This window comes from Pholcus phalangioides, unplaced genomic scaffold (assembly GCF_987345545.1).
Source record: "Pholcus phalangioides strain wild (caught in Gottingen) unplaced genomic scaffold, Ppha-v1.0 ptg000009l_1, whole genome shotgun sequence".
Classification (NCBI taxonomy): domain Eukaryota; kingdom Metazoa; phylum Arthropoda; class Arachnida; order Araneae; family Pholcidae; genus Pholcus; species Pholcus phalangioides.
Window position 1 is genome coordinate 59761249 of NW_028301602.1, and position 17332 is coordinate 59778580.

Sequence of the window (17332 nt, forward strand, 5' to 3'; positions counted from 1 at the left end):
CGACTAAACGAAGATTTTTTCGACATTTGTCTGCCTCAGCTAACGAACACTTTAGTTGATGTGGATGCACGTGCTAACATAAACCTGCCACGTCGTGTGCTAAATTTTTGTGCCAATCAAAAATGATTAACCATCGAGCTATTAGCTGAGTTAGATCATTCCTTTCAAACCGAGCACAACTCAGGTCTATTGCCATGGGCAATTTACTACCTAGTGAACTGTGACGGAAGTGTGTGTGTTTACCTCACAATCTGAGTGCGTATCTAGTGTTGTGTCAGATTTTTGAGTGCCGCCATCTGTATTTTAGAAAGGAAGTGTAATGATTAAATAATTATACCGTTTGTAGGCCCGTTGCTCTGTTGCGAGACTAACGGGGAGATCGGATCGCATTCACGCCTCGAAGTTGGAAACCACAGAAAACCAACTTCAGCCGACGACCACTGTGGCGGCGTTGGGTTTCGAAACCGGGAAGTTAGATCTGACTGTCCATGTACGATCCCGTTCAGAAAGATTTTAGCCATTTCATATAAAAGTAATGAATGAGCTAAAAAAAGACTTCACCGGTTTCAGTGCGGACGGCAAAACTTCTTAATACAAAATTAAACAGTCTAGGAACTTTTGTTTTCTATCTGCATGAGTATGAGCGAAAAATAAACTGACCATAGCACACCACTTTTTTTTCACTATGGCTCACGAACACAACTGCATAGCGTACATAGTGTAAAATAGAAAAGATGTTCAGTATTTTAATGTTTATCTTCCTTAATTCAGTCTTCCTTATTTGTCTTTTGTACAGTTCTTAGTGTTTTATGAAAGTTACTTTGAAATTTTGGGAGCCTACGGGAAATCATTTGATTCGTTCTAGGAACACTGTCCAAAATTTCAAAATAACTTTCATTACGAAGTCCCATAAGAAACCTATAGAAAACAGCGTTTCAGATGACGAATGCGATTCCGGGAGGAATTATCTTCCTTACCGGGGTATTACTGTAATCCTAGAAAAATCAACCGTCATAGTTGTGCATTGAATTCTGCCAGTGAATACTGTCCCATGAATTTTATGTCGCCGTTGACGTACAGTGGTGGTTGGCTGAAGTTGGTTTTCTAACTTCTGCTGACGCGAATGCGAGCCGGTCTCCCATTTGAAAAAGTATCTTCGCAGAGAGCAAACAGACCTACCACACAATACTAACGTAAGATGGAAAAATTCAAGCGTTCACCATCTTTGCTTCAAAATATAGAAGTAAAAAGACAGCACCAGCATGAACACAGAGCAAGCACCATTTCTGACAACATTTATTCGTTAGGGCCACACATACTCTCATAACACACATTACGGCATGCTCTAATTGTGTTAGAAATTCCGTACAGGAATGTGTACGAGGTGCATGTAGTGAACTCTATGCATGGTAAAAGGTGTTATCTCACATGAAATAAAGTGTAAAGTACGAAGATCATTTGTTAGTTTCCCCTTCTTCAAAGCACTCGAACTTTTATGTATCGAATGAGCACTTTTATATATATATTCTGCTACATTTTCAAATTCGTAAGTCAAATTTTCGCTCATGAATTGCATTACCCATAAGCCGAGACACGTTAACGCTCTACTTCTGTTCGCATATCATTAAGTTTCAGAATAAATTGAAAACTAAATCTCAATAAAAGGGGTCGTATTGTTTGCCGGCAATTTACCACCACGCCTTATAATTACCAGATTTTAGGTCTTGTCATGTATTTACTAATGTACACAACGAACCTGTTGATACAGGTCACCAGAAGAAAAGAACCAGGCTGCAACGAAAACCTCGAAAAACGATAGAGAAGCCCGTGTCTATCAATATTTTTTCCGAAGTTGAAACTACGAGACAGCGTTTAAATTTTCTCGTACGAGAGCTTGTTTTTGTTGCTTGATTAGTAAGCCGAACACACAGTTACCCCATATCATTAACGAATAAAGCGTTTCATTTAACATTTTAGAGTCGTTTCCTTAATTAGAGTTGTTGCAATTGTAATCCGTCTATTGTTTGTCGCATCGGCGAGTCGAATCCGAAACGTGGCTCTTTTATTATTGCTTTAACTACACCGAGAGACAATGGTCCGATATCGATGTCCGAAGAAATATTCTATAGCACAGTTTAAGCAGGTCATTAGGAGACAAAAATTAAGGGGTCACAACGCTAAGATTAAGTCGATTTAATAGACTTGAGTCCTTCAACCTATTTATACCTGCGGACTTGAGAAAACAAAAAAACTTTCACGAACCAGAAATAGTTCAGACCTGCTGACGGATATTACAAATAAAAAACAATATAGAGACGGTATTTTATTTACTATTTCAAGGAGCTTCTATGCAGTCGTTTGGACATCGTCATGGACTCGTAATGGCAAGAACCCAGAACCCCCACTGATGGCATAGCGGTGGTCGGCTGAAGTTAGCTTCCTGTGGTTTTCCAACTTCAAAGACTGAATGTGAGCCCATCTTCAATTTAAAAAAAAGTCTTTCCACAGAGAGCAATTAGGCCAACAATATTTAAAAAAGGCCTTGCGGAACAACACATCTGATGACTTCAACCCTCGGTAAATCTTGCCTTGAGCATAAATACCGTATATAGAGGATATCTCTGGGGGGGGGGGGAGGGGGAGAAAAATGTATTTCTGCATTCAAGGGTTTCATGTCATTCGCTTGAGATAACACCCGGGCGTAGATCGCCCGGAATGAACTCGCTTTTACTGACACTTCACTTATATAACATTAAACATTAGAAAACAGACAACAACCCAGGTCCATCGTTTGGCGAACTACTGCCTTCTTACCCCCGAAGTGGTGGGTTGAAGCGGAGAAACAGCCTCCAAGGAAAGTAAAAACAAAGATTTAATCAGCTGCCATGTGACATTTAGCTTTGCGAGCAGCATCCTCAATCTGCGCGGTGTATATCATTTGCTGTTACGCAACGAGGTTGCCTTTTAGGTACAACACACATATTTGCCCTCTCATTATGTAGGGTCCATTTAGTGATGTCAACGTCAATTGCAGTCTTTGTTGTCAATCACCGCTTCTTGATAGAAGGCCTCCCTCCCCCCTTAATTGGTTGGTTTAGCCTTCGCCTGCGTTTACATGTGGTACCGACCCTAAGGCCAACCAATGGGACTAGCAATCCGTGGAATGTCGTTACAACCACCACCAAACCAGAGCATGGCTCCCACTCTTTCCCAAGAATTGTCGTTACAACCGAGTTTGGCTAGTCATGTTCTATGGTATTATATAATAAATTTACGCAGATATATGGAACACAGGTGGCAGCACCAGCAAAAAACACGAAACAAACACAACTCTAACAGCATAAATACTTCAACGCCATACATACTCTCTCAACGTTTCCGACATGCAACGATTCGTTAGAAATTCCGCAGAGGAATGTGTACGAGGTGCATGTTCGGCTAAGTAGTAACTTTACGCGGCTATCTTGATGCTAGCTAATGAAAGGAGGAAGGTGACGTGTGCGAGATAAGTGATAACGATATCAAAACGCGTATCGTATCATTCATTCTTGAAGAGAGTGTCGTCTTTTGCATTCTTACCGCAGATAAATTTATGTTCGGAGAAACTAGAGGAGAGGTTGTTGCGCTCGGCTTTTGCCGGCTTCAAATGACATGCGCCAAAATGGGACGAGAGAAAATTTTTTATTGATGGTTAGCTTTTTTTTTTTCCTTTAGACGAATGTTGGCCATTGTTGTTAGCCACGCGGCACGCAAAGCTTTTTTTCATGATGACGGCGATGCTAAAGCCTTTATTTTGAAGGCCATCGCCTTAGCGAAGGCATGCGTTTGGTTTTTTTTTTCTCAAGGTTATCAATAGCAAGCGAATCAGAGGGAAGTTCTCTTTATTATGAATGAAATCACCAGAGACTTCACAATAGGCTTCACTTTCATTAGACATCATCATTGCTATTTTGTCTGTTCTTTTTTGAAGAGAACCGTCTACGTTCTTAAATGAGATAACGTGCAATTTGTAACGAACCGAGCTTTGATGATTGAGAATTCGTGAAGGAAACCTACATGCTTTGCGTAAGGCGATTTAATGATCCACATACGAGTGGCAGGAACTAACCGAAATTTTCGTTTCCACCTATATCTTTTGAGACTAGTAGCATCATTATATATATATAATGCTAATACTAATTCCAGTTATCAGCTGCGACGTGAAAATGTGTGTATCACGTTTAAGTGACTTTTAGTTGGGTTTAGTATAGTTTGAGCTCGTGAGATGGGTACCGAGATTGAGGCGAAGTAAGGATTTTTAATAAAATTTGATTATGTTACGTTTGACGGATGCAATTAGTAAAACGCCAGCAAAAAATTGAAATTTCAACAATAATTTTTTAAACGAACGTGCACGACTCATTCAAGTCATCCGACCACCTGCCAGATCAGCATCACTAGAATTTCTTGACCATGTTCACAGCCTGGTTTACAGAAACAGTTCATGATCACCCGTTAAGCAAAATTTGGGAAATAGTTTCCGTAGTAGTATACTGAAAGTAGTATACTTTCATTAACGTATTGAAAAATCTGAACTTCCCGATACTTTCCATGCTCTTAATGACGATAAAAAAAAAATTTAGATTTAGTATTGTGTAACATTATTGATATTTTGAAAAGCATAACCGGTATCAAGTGGTACACAGTCTCGATGCACTCCAGCTCAACAATGTTAAAATGGGCCTTAAATTACCAAAAAAAAAAAAAAAAAAAAACAGAACAAAAACAGAATTTTCAAATTTTTATTAGTCTTTAAAAATTTGTTGTTCAAGAACTTGATCGAGAAAAGCAAAGTCTGGGGCTTCTTATAGAACTTTTCCAAACTAAATTTGCTCATACGAAAATTGATTCCTTCATCCAACTTCTAGTTATCCCAAAAAATCGAAATAAGTTCAAATTTTAAAAAAAAAATTTACATTAAATTGGATATAAAGCTCAAGGAAAGTTCGAATTATAAAAAAAAAGTCGAATGAGCCAAATTCTACTTTATATAGATGTGTCCACAAAATTTAAGGGAAAAAAAAATCAAGTGTCTATAGTGAACAGAAAATTTTCAAATGTTCCTCAAAGACAGGTGATTTTTTTCCCATAGGAAAGCATAGAAAGTCGCAAATGTATGCACCTTCTTCCCCCCCCCCTCCCCCAAATAAGAACCATTGAAGCAAGTTCAAAGATGGATGCAATTTCTCAAACGTATTTCTTCTCATATATCTTCTTTGAGAACTCAGATCTGTAGAATATTGCGATTCTTTTAATTCTTCATTCGTACTGAGGTTGGAAGGCAGCGGACATATTCAAAAGGACAATATACGATGAGACAAGCAATTTCCCTTCGGAGATTAAGCCGTCGGAAAAAATATGAATAAGAAAAATTCTTCATCACAGATGAATGAGCAAAAATTTGGAAACACAGTCGATTCGTCAACGATTCAGAAAAGACAAAAAAAACCATCATTAAATCAGAAAGCAGCCAAAGAAAAAGAGAAGCACGGTTGAAAGACCTGACCTCGTCTCTACAGAAAGAGAAGAATTTGCTACCTCATAAGATGCCTTGAAGCTAAGATTCGAGAGAAAAGAAGCAAAACACCCGTAGAAGAATTTCCGCATTTACCCTGCGCTGATAAGGAATAAAAAAAAATAAAAAGCCAGCAGTAAATAAAGAATCTTTTAAACAAATAAGCCGTAAGTCGAGAACAATGATAATATCCCAAAAGAACGTTATTCATTCGATACCTAATGAATGACCAATCATTGACATAGTTTACCGCCGCTGAACAAAGACGAAACGGAAAAATTGGAGCTCATGAAAAATCGATTTATGTCGTATATGTTCATATATATGTATGCAATATAAGCAGTCTTTTGCATTATTAGATCACGTCTATATCATTTCTGGAAGTCTCATTCAGACTAATTTCTGCGCTGTCTGGTTATGCAGATATGGATATCGAATCACGTGCTGTGAAAGAGGAGGTAGTACGTACATTGACCTGGAAATAGTTGGCAATCATCACGTTTTGATGGAGTTAACCCATATTGGAAATGATCATTCTCGAGGCTTCTTCGTTCTCATCAAGTTGATGACTTTTTCATATACGCGGTCTGGCAGCTACGATATACAATATTGACGGAAATATTTCGGGATATTCGTAGCATTAAAATGTTTTTTCTTCGCCTTTCCATTAGCCTGAATAAGACACAAATACCTTGTAGCAGAATATATAAGTACTGCGTACATATATACTAACACATTTGTATTACTTAACCCTACATACTACACGGAATTTCCAACGAATTGGTAAATGCTGGAATGTGTGTGTTCTGAATGTATATAAGTGGCATTAACGCATTTATGTTGTCAGAATTGATTGTTTCGTGTTCTTGCTCGTGCTGCCATCTGACGTCCACATTTTGAAATGCAGATGGCAAAAGCTTGAATTTTCATATTATCATGTTGAAGGTCTGCCTGCTTTCTGCGGAGACATTTTCAAATAGGAAGAACGGCTCGCATTCACACCTTGAAGTTAGAAAACCAATTTCAGCTGACCACCACTGTGCCATCAATGGGCTTGGAGTCTGGATTCTCACGATGAAAGTCTAGCACGATGCCAACAGGCCAACACAGTAGCCCCACATATTGCTCAGAACTGGTATTTTAGCTGCCTAGCAAGCATTTTCAAACTACAACATATTGTAATACTGGTTGGAGATTTGAAGTGTCTTTTGCCATATAAAGGAGCTCGATTCGTTTTATTCCTTTTCGACTCGGCTTTGAAAAACTCTACTGAGCTATCGTTTGTATTATGCGTCCAGAAAACTTCAACATTCTTTTTGCTTTAATGAAAATATGAATGTAACCCCACTAGGCTGTAGGAAACTTTTAACGCAAAGGTTTCATCAAACGAAAAAAAAGTTCCAGAACCCACTGGCTTATAGGTTTTTTATTATTTATGGAAAAGCCGTCATATGTAGCACCAGAATCAATCAAAAATCAGTCCAGATCAACATGAATTTCAAACGGTACGCTGGCCTCGTACGCATTTGTAGTTTAAAAACACGCATTTCTAGGAAGTATACGCAAGGTTCGTGAGCAATTGAGGAGGGTTTATAACAGCTATAAAAAGGTTGGAAGCGACTAAACGTAGGGTCTTCAACTGGTGACGCTTGAAGCTCTTTTGAGCGGCCCACCGATGAAAAGACTTAAAAAGCTAGTTGGGTTTAAAGGCTTGTGTTAAAAAAGGCTTACATAATTTACAGAAATATTTTAAAAAATGTCATTGAAAAAATACATATTTATAATCCATAAATCAGTGAAAGAATTTTAAAATTGCTTTCAGGAAACATTTCACAACTAATAAGAGAAATATTTCTTTTCTGTGAATTAATAAAAAATAATTTCTGAATTGATGAAACAATTCGCAATGCATGAAAATTCATAATTAATGAAAAATAATATATTTCTTTCCGGAAAGAAATATTTTCAGAATTAATGAAGTTTCATGCGTAATAAAAACAAAATTCATAATCAATGAAAATTCCAGTTCAATGAAAAATTATTTTCATCGAGTTCAGGGAAATTCATATTTAATGAAAAATAATGTCAGAGTAAATAAAATTCTCTAACGATATAGAATCCCGTTTGACTCTGCGCCAGATGCCAACGGTGGGCCCACCCGTTAAGACGCCACTGTGTGAATCTAGATACCACAGTACGAGTTGTTGGCCATAAGGGGACTCGTAGAATTTTTTTTTTTTTTTGGCCCGCAATGTCTGAAAAATTGAAGACAAACTGAAATAAACCAATAACACAAAAAGGAAGGGGATTTAAATATCGACGTAATAACGTAGAATATAAATCCCAAGAAGTTTTAATTAATCCTTACAACATAATTCCGAAAGAAAAAAATGAAAATCAATCAAAATGATTCCGGGTGGTGTTCGATGAAGTATTATCCCCAAACACAAGGACAAAGATAGTGTTCGTGCCACCTGTTTGTCTGTGAAACAGAATTCAGTTACAGTAACAACAATAATAATATAATAAAAAAGGAGGAAACAACGAAAAATTGGGAAACTTCGAGGCCATCGTCAATGAAGTATGAGCAAATTGCGTCTGGAGAAAAACATCAAAGACCGGCTCTCCTTTATTTCTTTATTATTATTTTTCTGAGATTCATCATGGTTACATACTATCCGTATGTATATGCAACATACAGGAGAAGGGAAAAACAACCAGTTGAACGCCCACTTCCTTTTTTGAAACAAGAACTCTGTTAACCAAAGTTGAGTGGAAAAAAAAAAAAGAAACACAGCATTGATTCAACCATGCAAAACTAACCACAAAGGAATGCTACATCTTCCCTCACACCCATCATCAGCGCGGACACCATTGCCCGAAGACAAAAGACCTCGTCGGCAGAGACAATAGAGTAAAACGGTACACCGTGGGAGTCTCACTTTTGAATCATTATTCTGTAACTTTTACTTCCTGGCTTTTCGAATCATAATATTGATCATCTTTAAAGAGCGAATAATGCGCGATCTCTCACGTGTCCTCCTTTTAACCTGGATGGATATCATCGATCTTCGGCTTAGAAGGGAGGAGAGGAAAATCGGGACGAGTGACCAACGACTACTATCACGTGGAAGTCCATAAACACCGTTCTCTGGGAAAGTGTTTGTTGACGACGGACGCACTTTCACCGCTGCTCACGAATCAAAGATCTTCACTTTAATACGAATACAATGGGCTTTCTCTCGAATGTTCACAACAGTATGACTTATATTCTGCTCTACTTTCCCTCTCTCCAGGTTTCATCGTGATTCCAGTTGCCGATTTCTTTCTTCCATAGTGAACGATAGTATTTGTTTATTCTCTTCAGACCTGAGTCAAAACTGACCGTTAAGAATTTTTTTTCGATTGATTTGTGTTTATAGTATGCCTTTTAAAAAGAATATATTAATTAAGGTCGATAACTTTACCAGGATCATTTAAGCCAGATACACATGTGTACCTCCAGTCTTGAAAAAAGAATCGTTAAAGCCATTAAAAATGAAGGCACATATGCGTGCGTACCTCGAGCGAAGTGGTTATAAAGTTTTTTTTTTGATCAAGTACAAGATTCCTCGAAAGACTGGTTGCATTTGGAGATGACTTTAGGATGAGAATTCAATTCTGCCTCTACGGGGACTCGAACCAAGTCTCGTTTGGCGGACGAGTGCTCTACCCCTAGTTATATGTTTTCCTTGTAACGTATATATGTTGAATCGCTTCGTACATGGACGGCGGCGGCAATCAACTAATAGCTCACGAATGACAGACCACCTGATGGCGACAATGTAGAGAAATATGTCCTCTTTATCAAGAAAGACTTTGTTCTAGGCACTGAATAGCAAACTTGATAGTGTTCTCTAAAGTGGGCAATATCGCCCCCTGGTAAAAGGTCTGGGCAGCATTGATAACATAGGATCCTACGGGTTGACTTGAGTTGGAGGCGATAAGAACAAGAAAAATTTTCTGAAGGGAGATAAAACAAAGTTCGGAAACCTGGCCTACGTGCACTCTTTCTCGCATTGTGTAAACTGAATTCGGTAGGCTACCGTAATCCGGGGCTACTTTGCACCAATCCTGGAAAAATATTCAACGTTACGTACCTAGCGGCTATTTTAATGAATATTTCCAAATACGGTACTGGTTTCGATTCTGTCTGACAAGAGGCAATAGGTCAATAGTTTTGTCAAGAAAAAGTTTTCTGTCACAAAATAACGAATGAAATACATCAATAACTCAAATGCACGAGTTGACTTCTGTCTCCCGTCAGGCAGAATCGAAACTGCTCGGAAATATTTATTAGAATCGCCACTAGGCGCAACGTTGAATCTTTTTCTTTCAAGATTGGTGAAAAGTAGCCGGGGAATACGGTGTCTCTGAAATTTGCAATATTGGAAAGGTATTTACTACAGGGCTCGACCAATAGGACGCCATGGCGACTAAGAAATCTGCACTGGAGCCCGACATATTTTATATGTGGTGACTAAATTGGAGTCTGAGGACAGTAGAACGCGTTTTAGGAATTCGTGTAACCGTTTCCACCAGCATAGGAAAAGGTTACCCAGTCCTGGAAAAGATTGAAATAAAATATTTCGGCCGTTTCTATTGAAAAAAATTGGCTTCTAGGAAATTTATCTGGTACCTACGTTTTTTTTTCGATTTGTCAAGCCGATTTGCTGTATCAACAAAATCGTAGAATTTAGAAGTTACTCCAGATATTTCCGGGATTGCCATATAGCAGGGCTTCCTCTTTCAAGTTGGCAGATCTGCTGTTCTAAGAATGCAATTTGGTTACACAAAGAAAATTTTAGACGCCAATACCGTTTTTTTAGTCACCATGGCAACTTGGCTCTTAGGATTTGTCCATCCCTACCATATAGTGCATAAAATCATCGCTGTTCCTTGTAATGGGTTTGAACGATGTTAAGGCTGGTATCCTCCAAATCTCGAGGTAAAGATCTTAAAAACTTTTTGCAGATATCACCTAATGCAAGAAAATCAAATATGGATCTACTAGCAGATGTCACATAGGTGGACATAGACATGAAAGTCAGGGCGGAGGCGCGATGATGTCAATTCATATACACACATATACATTAGATCAGTCGACTCCACCTTTAACGCTGGGGGGAGCAGTGCCTCCTTCCCCGTATCTCCGCCTATGAGATGCCATCTTCAAGACTTTTGCAGCAAAGTGAAAAATCTTGGATTTTGCAAGAGCTTTTCAAGAGTTCCATGTTTTCAAAAGCTGTGTAATTTTCCTCTGGTGCTACTGTACAGCAAGGGTTGGCAATCAAATTCAACTGGCGAGCTACTTGACTTCTTCGTTTGCCAAAGATCGACTCATGCATATTGCGAGCGAGCTCCTTCCTATATCTAAATGCAGTCGAACCTCGCTACAGCGAGTGTGGAATGTGACAAATCTCCAGATATAAAGAACGAAATTTTTTCATACCTCTCAGTTCGTTATATTGGTGCTTGACTGCATTATCACCATTTTCGTTCAAAAATGCATTTGCCTTTTTTTTCTTTTGTTGGGGGGGGGGGGGCGCTTCTTGCGTACAAAATGAAAAAATCTTGCGTTCAATAAATTTTTGTTGTGGAGATTTTCAAGTAAAAATTATCAGAAAAAAAAAGATCCATGATCAACTAAAATAGAGGCCGCAATCTACTGGTCGATCGCACCAAATGGGTCACCGACCGTGGCTGTGCAATGAAAATATCTATCACAGAAAAATATTCATGTTTGTTTGGGCTCCGTGGAAAAGTTCCATAACCAACAAGTGTTCCGCGCGGACGGATAGAAGTTTGAATCCTCTGGAATGACTTTTTTTATAGTGAATAAGACCACTCAGATATTTCACGACTGGTACCCAAGGACTTCACATCCTAATTCAATTTTCCTGCAGTCACGGAACTTCTCGCTATTCGTCTATATATTCTATTTCAATATAACTAAGTAAATGCTATACGTGTGCTCACGTGAATCGCTATACAATCACGACTCATTTTTTCCTCTCGATGGAACAGAGAAATAACACCGCATAAACATCAATTAGTTCGGTTCCAAATAATGTTTTCCATGGTCGTAAAGAAACAAAAGACGTATCTCTCTCACACGTAGAGCAGAGCGAGAGGAGGAACTGGATTATTATTATTACATCCACCAGCCAAACCGATAACATCTCGAACAGAGCTCGGAAACGCGAGCAATGGCTACATATTTATTATTATTTCAAGGTTGAAGGCACGGGACGGCCCCTAAAGGTAGGCAGTCGTCAACATACCGAATCCATACACGATAAAAAAAAAAAAGGCAGCATCCTAGGCAGAGAGAGGAGAGTAACAAGAGCATACCGCCCCGGGGTAAAAAGCCCATCAAAAGTTATTATGTAGTACCCCTGATGCAACGTGTGTGTGTGTATGTATGAGCGCGCGTCTTATAAGAAAACGGGAGGAATTCAAGGCAAGCAAGGTCATTTACTATATAAGGTCAATGGACCCCCAAAAATCTCTCTTCTCCTTCCCAACTAGAACGCTATAGCAAAATCCAGCAATGCAAAGAAAATGAGCAACAAACTCTGAGAAACAGGTTCCTTCTTATGGTACCCTCCATTACAAATAAAAAGAAATGCATTATTGAATATGTACAGCAGGTGAGGATGAAGATTTCAGCCTCGAGCTAAAAACGAACACAAGAGAACCAAATCGGGTACATCATGGAGATGACGGCGCTATAAAGCGATGTCCACGATCTTCTCTCGCTGGAGGATGGATAATGGCGCTTAATATGAATAAAAAAACTAAATTATTCGTTCCGTGGTGTCTTTGGTGCTTCGTTTATTGTCCCTAAGAAAAAATAAATAAATTGACACCAGACGGTGGTAACGAGGACATTAAAGTAAAAACATTTTCTCTGGTAGTAGTAATGGCCTGGAAAAAGCTGCTTCACGTAATTTCAGACGAGATAGGAAATAAGGAAATTGTTATGAGAAAAACCGTTTGTTTTTATGGAAAGTGCTTTCTGAATGGCTGGAATGCAAAATGGCTGAAGCGAGAGAGACATTTCCGTCATTTCTGAAGATTTCCTACGTTTATATATAGGTACTTGGAAAAAAAAAATCATTTCGAATTCCCGAATGACGGTAATCTTGAACGTCATTATGTGATTAACTTAAGCAAAGGAAAAGTAAACAGATACAAAATTAGAGCTGGGAACTTGCAGTCGGTGGAGAACAATAAAAGCAAGCTTTTAATTCAGTTGAATTCAAGTTTAACACACTCTGAATCCTGCATTAAGGAGAGAGTCTCCTATCTTTTAACATGGTAAAAAAAAACTGTCAAATGTATGATTGTTATTAAAAATATTATTTACTCATTGATTCATTTCAAATTTTTACCACATATGTTTGATTATGCATGCTATCCTATGTTTTCACGAAGTTCTACATATCTCTAATTATATCTCTAATACTTAATTTTTTACGAATTTTCACAAAACTGCTTTAAAAACAGCTTCCACACATGATAAAATTTCATGAAATAGATGTAATTGAATAAAAAAAAAAAGATTTAAAATAAAGAAAACTTTCAGTTCTTAAAATGAAAAAGATTAAAATTTTATCGACTCTCAATCTTATTTAAAATTAGAATTTAAATTCAAAAAATTCAAATGTTTTATAAGGTAAGTATTTATGAATGGATCTAAAATCTTTTCCGTCATTTTATGATCTGAATAGTTTTCTTTATTTTGAATGAAATTTTATTCATTTTCATTGCTAACACATTTTATCATGCGCGCAAGTTGTTTTTAATGAGATTTTTTTTTTAATTTGTAAAAAATTGGGTATTAAAGATATGTAAAATTTTGTACCGGCTTAGGATAGCATATACAATAAAATATATATAGTAAAAGTTATATTTTCTACATAAGTTTTTTTACCATGTTAAAAACGTAGGAGTCCCTTAACTTTCCCAATAAAATTCCCAATGTTTTTGCATCATTGGAAGAGGGTTGGAAAATAAATCTGAAAAAATTAGTTTTAGGAAAATATTTACGGTTGAAATCGAGATTTGAATAAAAAATGGTAACGAAGAATTCAATGACAAATGTAGAAGTCAAAAGGTGTAAAAATTATAATTACAGGTAATCGTGCCTATAAATTTCTAGGATCCAAAAATTATTAGCTCTTATTTGCACACGTGTCAGGCTCAAAAGTTGTCTTCTTCCTAGGCTAACCATATTTCCTCGAAAAAAATACAGTAAATCACTGGTTGTCGCCAAAAATGATACAACGGTAAGCAAAGTTGACGAAAAATCGTTAAATGTAAGAAATGGAGCACTACTGCAAATCACAGTGGATTCAAATGGATTCTACGAAATAAAACATTTAGCGCAAAAAAAAAAATGTCCATTATAACAATCCACAGTCGAGTGGAAAATTGTTATAACGGACTTCTTGTTATAAGCGAATTTCCATTTTGTGCTTTATCAGGTTATGAAATTGCAGAAAATTGCTATTTTATCTGCATCAAAATGTCTTTTAGATCGTTTCGTCCTAATAATAACGAACTCTAGACATGAAATTGATTTTTCGGTCTCACAGCAGTTGGACTCAAAAATATTTTTACATAGAAATTTCATATTATCAAAGCGATTTAATCAACCAACTGAAGAATAGAAATTCTCATTTACTGTATGAACTAGTCAAAATTTACTCGCTAACCGGAATTTTTTTTAATCAATTTTTTCAGTCATTCAGAAACGACTTTAAACTCGCTGTGATCCAATGGTTATTTTCTCTTCCTTCCCCTAAAACGGGAATCGACTGTATCAGCGTTTCTCAACCTATGGTCCGCGGACCAGAGGTGGTCCGTGACGATGGCGTAGGTGGTCCACATTCGCGAACTGGCTGGCCCAGTTGATCCTGCTAATGTCCGAATTTCGGGCTTCCGCTGGGCTATAACGGCCCCTATATGTCAATCACTATATATGCACATATATATCATTAAAATATAGACATTGATTCATTTGATCGTTAGGGTTGCCATAGCTAGCCGTAATTATTATGGTTAACTATGGCTAATTATAAATGTCCATAATTATCACAAAAAATACGTCAACGTGGCGATGACCCTGAATCATAGGGCTTGATATATAGGGGCCGGCGGAAAGTCTAAATTTCGGGCATTGGCAGGGCCAACTTCGGGCTTCGGCAGTAACATGGTCATTAAGTATGATAATATAATTCCTAAGTTGGGAAAATAATTCCAATCCTTAATATCAGTGGAGAATAGAAATTCAAGTACCTAGGCTTCATTAAAAATGCGGAAAAGAAAAACGGGACATTTTTGTAAAAAGAGTCGGGACGACCTAAATTACGGAAAAGTATGGCAATGTTCCTAGAAATACTGGTCATATGGTCATCCTACTTCTTCCAATCTACTAAGGAAAATAAAACACTTCGTAAAAAAAAAAACTGATGAGCATTTTTTGCCGTTTCCGGGTGACCATTTCGCATCACCTATTTATTTACTTTCGGGTAATGTCAGTATATTCGTGGTATAAGCGTTCAAGTGGATATATTACGTATAACCAGTAAATACAGGGTTGAAACATAGCATTGATTTATCTAGCTCATTACCAGACGAGTTATACACGTTTAAAACAATGCACAGGGGAGAGAGAAAGTTGCTTGATGTGTATGTTGTCGGCTGAATAAATACCTCTTAAGCAGAGTTCAAAGAAACTTCTTCGGCGGTGGAAAAGAAATATATCATTCCGCGTTTATCGGGCAAGGTGAATGAATGGTAAATAGGAAGTAGCCCAGAAGCCTCAAGTCCGCACGCGATTCTTATCTCCAAACAAGATTTCACATAAATTATTTTCTCATCTTCAATTGGCTGATATAAATTAAAAAACCTCTCTATTAAGAGGAGACTATTTTCCCTAAAAGACAGATTTTTTGAGGGTCCGGAATTTTCTTTAATATACAGTGTGATTACTTGATTCTTCTTGTAGCATTTTACTGGCGAATCATTGAACCTAGAGGCATAACTTGTTAGAAAAATTATCCAAATAGCATGTTGAACTCGGATATGTCATTCATATTGCAAAGGCTTATATAGTTCAGATGGCAAAATGTTACAAGCCACTTTTCGCATTCTGGAGTCTCGTTCGTCAAAATTTTGGAAGTTGGAAGATTACATTATAATATTAAAATTGACAATTGAAAAAAATGCGAGATCTGTCAGTTGTTTGCGCTTTTACAAATGCAACAGAGCAGGTGGTCGTGCAGTAAATAGATGTGCGGTCACGTGAGCATTGTGTGCTGGACTCCCATCGTGAAGGTAAGGCGCAGTGGTGGTCCGCTGAAGTTGGTTTTCTACCGTTTTCCAACTTCGAGGTACGAATACGAGTCGGTCTCCCATTTGAAAGCCTTTCCGCTAAGAACCAGGCAAACACGATACCGACAGAACATGAAAATTCAAACATTTACTATCTTCACTTTAAAATATGGAAGATAATAGATGCACCAATATCATGTTTTTTAACCATCAAATAGGATGTATAGTGATCATGTGCCCCCTCTCCCATCCTACATCCGAGCCCCCTGTGATGTGTACCTTGGCCAAGATTCTTCAAGGACCCATCTTTTTGTTGCATTTATTTTTTAAAACAAAAGTTGAAATTTGTCGGGGGCTAGATTCCTGTCAGCACTACCCTTGACGGAGAATGAAAGTAATTTATCAGTCTCAAAAGGGCCCATCCAGCACCTCTTAGAGATAGAGTGCTTGTGACGTCAGCAAGTAGTCCACATTTTCCCTCAGAATATTCAGGGGAAAAAATCCCCCGCGTGCCAGTATCATTGTTGTGCAGAAAAGAAATGATCGGGCTCAGAATTGGCGATTTCTATGCTCCACATCCAATCACCATACGGTAATTGTAAGTCAATCAGGAAGATTCTACGCCAAAATAAGAAACTAAATAGGATGCTGTGGTTCAAAATGTGGCAAACTTGCTACATTACAGTCTTAATGACGTTACAGATGAACTTGGCAACCCGTGCGGAGGTGCTGGCCTAGCTCAATGTCTGTTGAAAGGTTCATATAAAATCAATATGAAATTATTTATTCATAAATTCCGGGAATTTAAATAAAAATTTAAATTAGAGAGAAATGTATGTGTTATGCCAAAGCTCGAAATTCGCCAGTTCGCGAATTGGCCAATGCCCGAATTTCAGGCTCAGTCCACGAAATGGTCGGAGATCAATGGCCAAACTCCAATAAAAAAGATATGATTTGAGGGCATCGTCTAATTGGGGTATTTTCTCCTGATAATTGCAGTATGTCCACGTTAGCTATGACAACCCATAAAATGCAGTCACGCTACGGTAATCATTTCTTTTTCCAAATTTTACAGAAAAAACTATCTTACACTAAAACTGGGATTACACTAAAATAAAAACTTGATAAAGTACATTTTATAAAACTTGAAAAAAAAACAACCAATAAGAGCATCGTTTACATTCGAGCGAATGTAACCGGCGCGCTTAGTGGCTGCATTTTTCAAGTTTTATGAAATAACTTTCCTAAAACTTTTAGTGTAATGCCGGTCTTATTATATAGTTTTTTCCCTTTCAAATTTCGTTTTTTTTTTTCTCACCACATGGATATAATCCAACACAGCCCCTTTAAATGTCATGTATCACACGTTGGCGATGGAAAAAAAAATTGGAGTTG

The 17332-nt window shown here is 37.7% G+C and overlaps 1 protein-coding gene across 1 annotated transcript in view; it reads right to left on the bottom strand.

Moving 5' to 3' along the window:
* Positions 1-17332, bottom strand: part of LOC149083410 (transmembrane protein 178B) — a 66251-nt gene that overhangs the window by 5675 nt on the left and 43244 nt on the right. The window lies entirely within an intron of this gene.